Consider the following 9,235-nt stretch of genomic DNA (forward strand, 5'->3'; position numbering starts at 1 on the left):
ATCTTGGTGAATTGATCATGTTTTATTGCTCAAATAGAAGAAATATAGTTATGGCATAGAAGACTATGTCATGTAAACTTTGATAATATGGTCAAGGTAAGAAAACTCAAAAGAGTAAGAAGTATCCCTAGTTTGAAGAAACCTAATGTTGGATTGTGCAAAAATTGTCAAATTGGTAAAATGGGAAAGACTAGTTTTAAGAGAAAAATCTATTAGTCAGAAGATGTCATGGAAATTTTGTATACTAAATTATGTGGACCCATTAGAATAGAAAGTTATAGTAGAGAAAAATTCTTCATCATTTTTGTTGATGACTATTCTTGAATTATGACTATTATGTATCTAAAAGAAAAATTAGAAGAATTTGAGAAATTCAAATGGTATCTTGAAAGAGTAGAAAAAAAAATGGGAAAAGATTGAAATGTTTAAGATCATACAGAGGTGGTGAATTCATCTCTAATGAATTCAATAACTTTTTCATTAAAAGAGAAATCAAGAGACAAGTATTAGCCCCTAGTACTCTTGAGTAGAATGGAATAGCTAAAAGAAAAAATAGATCCATCATGGATTGTGCAAGGACACTAATGATTGAAAAAAGAATGTTACTATCAAATATTAGAAGGAAGCTATTAGCACTATAGTCCATACTTTGAACTAAGTTTAGTTGAAGAAGTACTTAGATAAAACTCCCTATGAACTATGATATTTCTATGAACCCAATGTAAGTTACTTAAAAGCATTTGGCAACAAATATTATATCCTGAAAGAATCTAAAAAAGGAAAATTTGATGTAAAGGGTGATGAAGGTATATTTATAAGATACTCTTGCAAAGTTAAAACATACAAATATTTGAATTTGTCTACTCACAAGATCATAGAAACTGCACATGTGAGAATTTTTGAGTTTGTAGAAAAGAGTGAAGAAGAAAGAAAAAAGGAGCCAGAGGATTACAAAGGATTTTTTTACTATGATCCTGATACATTGCCAAAAATATTAGAAAAAAAGGAGAATTCATCTCCGAAGCTCTCTAAATCTCCCATAGTTAGTCACAGGAACTTGAGTCACATTTAGAGGCTACCAAGCTAGTGCATACCAAGTTTGAAGAACTAGAGCCACAGTTAGAAGGACCCTAGCCTGAAGTTGAGATTTAAAATGAAGACAATGGAATTCATTCAAAAGTCAAAGAACATGTATTGGCTAAATATGTCTGAAGGCATCATGCACCCAATCAGATCATTAGATATAAATCAGATGGAACAATGACAAGAAGAAAATTAAAAGATACATGTTTACTTGCTAAATTTGAACCTAGAAGTGTTAAGGATGCACTGGAAAATGAAATTTGGATTGAGGAAATGAACAAAGAGATGAAATAGATAGAAAAGAACAAAAGTTGGACTCTTGTTCCTAGGCCTAAGGATAAAAATGTGATTGATACAAAATGGGTATTCAGAAATAAACTGAATAAAAATGGAAAATTTTCAAGAAACAAAGCAAGATTGGTATGTAAAGGATATTCTCAAGAAAAAAGCATTGATTATGGTGAGAATTTTTCCTTATTGAAAGATTAGAAGGTGTTAGGAATCTACTTACATATGCAGCTCATAGAGGATTCAAAGTATATCAAATGGATGTTAAATCTACATTCTTGAATGGAATTCTTGATGAGGAAGTCTACATTGAAAAAGATATAAGGTTTTGTTGATCCAAACAAAAGGGACATGGTTTGAAAATTACACAAAGCATTATATCATCTCAAACAAGCTCCTAGAGTCTGGTATGAAATACTACATAACTATTTGATAAAGATTGGTTTTCAAACAAGAAATGATAACAGTTTAGAAAGGAACATCATTAGAGATTGATCTTGGCAAACTGGAGTATACTAGTAGAGGAAGTCTTATTCTCAAAATTTCATTGTGCTATGACATGTTGTGTTGTCATCAATGCCAAAGAGGGAGATTGTTGGATACAATTCATTGATTGTGTGTTGTCTTTGATGTTACACAAATATCATATTACTTGATAGTCAATGCATGCCTCGCTCACTTGGTCAGTGAAGATAGTTTTCCTTGTCTGCTAAGCATTTCTAAGTTTTTTCTATGCAAAGACATTGTCTACTAAGCTCACTTGTGCATTAGAGGAATTTATGTAGGAAAAGAGTGTTAATTGAGCTCACTTAGTTAATGAAGAAAATTTGAATAGAGTTAGTGTTAACTGAGTTCACTTGGTTACCAAAGGATTTTATGTTTCACAAGTTTGCAGTGTTAATCAAGCCTCTATTGGTCAACACAAGAAATCACTTTAGAGTTAGTTTCTACCGAGCTAGGTCGGCTAATGAAGGATTTTCTTATTTTGGCATGTGAATCTTAATTATTTTGCCTATTTATTCTAGATACTATGGTAATGAATATTGGTTATTCTAATTTTTATTTGAGCCAACTTGACAATCTGGAAGGTATAAGTAAAAGGTCATGTTGTGATTTCAAAGTATATACGAAGTGTTGAATGAATTGCAAGAGATAAAAGAAGGAAGCAAACTTGAAGGACAAGAAAGTATCCTTCTGGAGTAGAAAAGTGATATTCAATTAGGAAGGATCAATTATAAACCATAATAGAGATCTGTAATTAACAATTCAATTGCATCTCAATTCATTTCATTGTTACTCTCCAACCATTGTACTAGTGATTTGAAATCTCTTAATAGAGTTGGTTTAATAGCCATTTTCAAATCCTTTAACAAGGTGGCAATTCCATTGAATTATTTCAAGACCTCTTACAAGGCTACTCCTAATAGGTTGATTAAATCCTTTAACAAGGTCACACCTAACAGTGTGTTTTGTAACCTTTAATAGGGTTGGGTCCTAACAAGGCTCACTTTAGACGAGTGGAAAATAGTATTGGTGGTTTTCTCATATTGGATTTCTACATTAAATCCCTATGTCATATGTGTTCATGTTATTTCTTTAATGCTTTCAATTAAGACACTATCTTAAGATTTGCTAAACATGTTCTACATTTTCTGAGCTATAGTATTTTATGTCTATTTATCGAGCATCAGTAACATTGAATTTTTCAGATTGTAATTTTATATTGACATCTAAGAGATATGGGATATATTTTATTAGTAACTAATTCAACCCTTCCCCTCCCAATTACTCCTCTTATATTTCCAATAGAAACATCTATGTTCATGGTGAAAATTTTATTATATGCAAATTTTTCCTATGTTAAAATTAAATCCCATCATGTTGGCTTATTTCCAACCAAACATTTCAAAAAAATCCATAAAATCCTATTCACCATTTTTCTCTATCCATTATTATATGAATTGTGTGATGATATGAACTTCAAATATGTATACAACATTTTCCACAATGTGGACCAAAAATACCCAACAAACTTGGTGTCTTTATTTGAAACTATTCTCTTTGGTTGGTAATGTAGCCTTACTGCTTTTTTGAAAAACAATTCTTCCATGTGAACAAAATCACTAGTCTTCTTGTAGGGAATGAAATGTTTCATCTCTCACAATCTATTAATCACCACAAAATTCAAGCCATGTCATCACTAAGTCCATAGTAAACCAAGAATAAAGTTTATGTTTATATCCTTTCACAACTTCTCTAGTACAAGTAATGAGTGATACCATCATGTATTCTTTGTTGCTCCTCTTTCCATTTGACATACTTTGTGACTCTATACAAAATTATTTACATCTTATTAAAATTTTTTCCAATAATAATTCTCACTAAAAAGAGAAATGGTTTCATCTCAACCAAAATGTCCAACCAATCCTCTGCTACTCTTCTCCTTGATGAGATTTTCCATCATAGAACTTCTTGTAATGGACAATTGATAGCCTTGAAGTATTACACTATCCTAGATGATGAAATAAAACCACTTGGTTCTATCTAGAGTAAAAAGCTTTTGGACAATTGGCTAATGAAGATATGTAATTATTGTCATTTATGGCAACACATGATGTACATGCTTATAGGAAACCTCAGAAATAAAGATACTTAGCCTTCAGTACTCAAAAATTGTCTAACTTTGAATTTGGTTTACAACAATGTATTGTTTTGTATGCAACTTGTTACTGACATCATATTATGAGTAGCAAAGTTGGAAATTGTATACATCTTGAAGATGATGTGTATAACCTCAAAAGTCAGTATAAATTGTATGGAAAAGAGATATTTGTGTTTTACCAATGAAATGGGACAACAAAATTAAAGGAAAGGAATTATTTTGTTTCAAAATAATTCCTTGACCAATAAGGACTAACATCCTATATGTTTACTCTAAGTTAGAAAAGTGTATTATGATCTTAGCTAACCTAGCAAAAATTTTCATAAAGGCATGGTATTTATGCAAAGGACATCTTGTGAATTCAAATGTAGAAGTTGTGATGTGTTGAGCAATTATATGTGAACTTTTGTGAAAGTGATATATGCAAAGTTTTGTAAAGCTATTTTGTGACCTAAGATCTAACTAAAGATCAAAGATCAATGAAGAAAGAAGTTACAAAATATATATTCCATAATTCTAATTACTTGTTTGGGTAGTGAGCTCTTCTTGTAATTGGAAGTGCATGTTTGGTAGTGGGCTCATCTTGCATCTATTGTACTACAACTCCTAATAGGGTTGGAATCTCCTAATAGGGATTCAAAGTCTCCCAATAGGGACTCTCTATACTGAATTTTCTCATTAACTCCTAATAGGGTCCATCCTCTAACAAGGAACTTATATAGAAATATATTATCTTGTAGGTATCATCCTTATTGTGGTTTTCCCTTGGCTAGGGTTTCCCTAGTTAATAAAATATGGTGTTATGAGTTATCTTTGTGTATAGTTACTGTTACTATTTAGCACTACTTTATTACTTTCTTATATATGGTTCAAAGTAATAAATAATATACAGTTCATGACTAATGTTTGTAAATTACTGATTCAACCCCTACCCCACCTCTCTTAATAATTCATATTTCTAACAATTGGTATCAAGCTCAGTTACTTAGAAGAGGCTTAACAACTTTAGCAAGAACCCTATGGATATGGAATAGTTGATAAGAAACTTGAAAAAGAACTTGAAAAAATTGATCTCCTTACTGAAGAAAGAGATAAGCTAAAGGATAGATATGAAGACTCCAAAGTATACATTGGACAATGAAAGGATAAGATTGAACAACTCAAACCCAAGCCTAAATCTACTAAATCTAAAACTAGTGATGATCATTATTCAAAGCTGAAGATAGAGTACAAGATCTTGAAGCATGAATTAAATATTATGAATCTAAAGTTGACTTTGAGGAGTTAACCTAGCAAACTTGAAACTGATTTGAAGACTAAGAATGCAAATCTTAGAGAAAGTTTGGCAAAGAAGACATCTAAGCTTAAAATTTTGAAAGAACTTCATAAGTACAACACTATTGTGAAAGGTGAAATAACTCAATGCAAGAAACAAATTGAAAAGCTTTACTATGGTAGAAAAAAGCTTAATGATTCAATGTCAATACAGAGACTTACTTATGATAAAACTAGCCTTGGTTATCTATTTAATATTTCTGCAAAGAAATCTAAGATTAGATCATATCCAAAAGAAAAAAATAAAAATAAAAAATCTAATCATAAGATGGAATCCAGTCAATCTTATGATAAACCTAAAGAATTTGGACATGACAAGGACATTGAGATATTAGATGAACCAAAGAAAGTGGAATCTCCTAAGGAAACTAGGTATGAATTTAGAGGTAACTGCTTTTCATGTAATGAAATAGGTCATATGAAAAGAGATTGTACAAATAAGTCATTTAATCATGTTAAGGATATTTATTATCATAATTGTTATGGTATGGGTCATAAAGAAATTGATTATAGGAAACCTAAATACAATAATAATAGAAGGAATAGTAGAATGTCTAGAAATACTAACCCTACAAATAGAAGAAGATCTAATGAAAGGACATTAAGAGAAGGAAGACCTTATGAAGAATGAACACATATCATGTGTTATAAGTGTAACAACTTTGGACACATAGCTCAGAATTGTCATTCACCTGATGATCAACAAAATCCTAGAAGTAGAACTCCCATATGTTAGTTATGCAACAACTTCAAACATATAACAAAGTAGTGTAGAATGGATAGAAACTTTAGAAATAGAAGGAATAGTGGAAGAAACTTTGGAAATAAAAGGAACAATGAAAGAAACATCAAAAATGATGGAAGGAACCATCAAAGGTACTTTGTAACTAAAAAAGGAAATGAGGAACAAATAAATATAGTTAGTGTAATTTGAGAAGAGCTCAATGAGGAATTTGTAAAAGGATTAGACATCTCAAAATAAAAGCTATAAGATGATGAGATAGGAAGATTGAAGTTAGTAATTGAGTTTGATTCAATGAAGTTGAATTAAGCTTGTTCATAGCAATAGAATTTGAAAATTCATCTAGAGATCAAACTAGAGGTAGTGAAGTTTGAAAAAGGTGGATGGAGATAAGTTTAGATTGTATCTAAGATAACTTATAATTTGGGCTTATCTAAACTAGTTATGAAAGGATTAAGAGTTATTGATATTACAAAGAAAATTAATTTTGTAGTAGAAGATGAAAACTATGTTCTTACTAAGAATTTTGTGAAGTGAAGTTTTGTGGAGCATCATCATGATGAAAGGAGAATATACTAAACCTTGGGTAGCATCTAAAGATTGGATGGAAGATCTTGAGAAGATATTTGATTTCAAAATGTAATTGACAACTTTTTTGTGTTTTCATAGTACACAATTAATGCAAGTTCAAGTTGAAGGAATAAAATGGAGTACAAACCTGATTATCACTTCAGTATGATTACATTAGAGGCATAAAGCACTCAGAAGTGACTTGAAAAGGAAATTTTGAAGCTAACCCTATTTTTGAAAGAGGTATTTTATAGTTTATCCACAAAATTTATTCATTAAAAGTTTATATTTGATAGAATCATGAATATGTCAGTAGTTCATAATGTTGAAAATGAGCAGAGACCAAAATTGAAGGTTATTTCTGTGAGACCCATAGAAGGAAAACCATATTCAACATTATCCATTACTCCAAACAATGTAGTGTATTTGGAAGATATAGGAAGTTATCTTACTAGTAAGTTTGAATCTATTGGGAGTGAGTATATGAACAATGATATGGAATTAGTCTTTAATCATGATATGATTGTGAAACCTAGATTTGAACATTTGAAGGAACTAGACATGTTCAAATATCATTTCTAAAAATAATTGCACATCAATGAGTGGACACAGAGATCATACCTAGAAGAATACATGATGAAAAATATGGATGGAAGATAGTATAGTTGATATTCTGACCAACCTTATTCATGAGGTAACTAGTCTTAACAAACAAGGAAATGCACCTATATGTGACAAACTGGTTAAGAATAAAGTTGAGAGCAACAAAAAAGAAATTTATAATGGAAATGCCATAGTGATCAACACTATTAAACAAGATGATGTAAGATTCTTGAGTAGGATCATTGCCTACTCTATATGTGCAAGTTCGAAGATTGATGAATTGCCAGTCAGATTCATCTATGCAACCTACAAGATATGTTTTGAGAAGGAACAAGTTAACTTTAGTGAAATTCTAAGAATCAAACTTCTTGAGAACCTAGAGAAAATTAAGAGGACTAAGAATGGTGTGTTTAGATTTCAGTCACTAATCAATTATATACTTTTTCATGTACTTAAGAGATTTCTATATTTTTTTAGTCACAGAGATTATGAGCAGTGAGAGGTGTGTAATGGAGAAGATTACAAAAATGTGTAGAAGACATCCAATAGATAAAATATTGGATAGTAGGAACTTGATAATGAAAACATTTCAAAATGAAATGGGATAAAGATTCAGAATTGCACCTACAATTGTAGACAAATTTAAAGATGATATATGTGTTATGGTTAATAGATCATGTGTTATAAGGGTAACAACATTGGACACACGTCTTAGAATTGTCATGCACTTGAAGATCAAAAGAATCCTAGAAGTAGAACTCTAGTATGCTAGTTATACAACAACTTCAAGCATATAACAAAGTATTATAGAATGGATAGAAATTTTGGAAATAGAAGAAAAAATGGAAGAAACTTCAAAATGGAAGGAATGATGAAAGAAATGTCAGAAATGATGGAAGGAACTAGGAGAGGAATGCTAGAACTAACAAAGATAATGATGAATAAATAAATATAGTTAGTGAACTTCGACAAGAACTCAATAAGGAATTTGTAAAAGGACTAGACATCTCAAAAGAAAAGCTAGAAGATGACGGGATAGGAAGATTGAAGTCAGTAATTGATTTTGAATCAATTAAGTTGAATTAAGCTTGTTTACAACAACACAATTTGAAACTTCATCTAAATGTCAAACTAGAGGTAGAAAAAGTTGGGAAAAGGTGGATAGAGATAAGTTTAGATTGTATCTAAGCTCGCTTGTAACTTGAAGCTTATCTAAACTAGTTAAAAAAGGATTAAGAGTTACTATTATTATGGAGAAAGTTAATTCTATAGCAAAAGATGAAGACTATGTTCTTACTGATAATTTTGTGGAGTGAAGTTTTGTTGAGCATTGTCATGATGGAAGGAGGCTATACTAAACCTCGGGTAGCATCTGAAGATTGGATAGAAGATCTTGAGAAGATATTTGATTTCAAAATGTAATTGATAGATTTTTTGTGTTTTCAAAGTACCTAATTAATGCAAGCTCAAGTTGAAGGAATAAAATGGAGTACAAACTTGATTATCACTTCGTTCCAATTACATCAAAGGGATAGAGCACTCAGAAGTAACTTGACAAGGCAATTTCAAAGAAAACCCTATTTTTGAAAGAGGTATTTTATTGTTTATCCATAAAATTTATTCATTAAAAGTTTATATTTGATAGAATCATGAACATGTTAGTAGTTCATAATGTTGATAGTGAGGAGAGACCAAAATTGAAGGTTGTTTCTATGAAACCCATAGAAGGAAATCTTAATTTAGCATTATCTATTACTCTAAACAGTTTAGTGTATTTGGAAGATACAGGAAGTTATCTTACCAATAATTTTGAATCCATTAGTAGTGAGTCTATGAAAAACAATATGGAATTAGTCTTTAATCATGATACGACTGTAAAACCTAGATTTGGACATTTGAAGGAACTAGACTTGTTCAAATATCATTTCTAAAAAGAATTGGATATTGATGAG

Source organism: Cupressus sempervirens, chromosome 4 (genome assembly GCF_028749045.1).
Source record: "Cupressus sempervirens isolate cs-2001-9-10 chromosome 4, ASM2874904v1, whole genome shotgun sequence".
In the NCBI taxonomy this organism is placed as follows: Eukaryota; Viridiplantae; Streptophyta; class Pinopsida; order Cupressales; family Cupressaceae; genus Cupressus; species Cupressus sempervirens.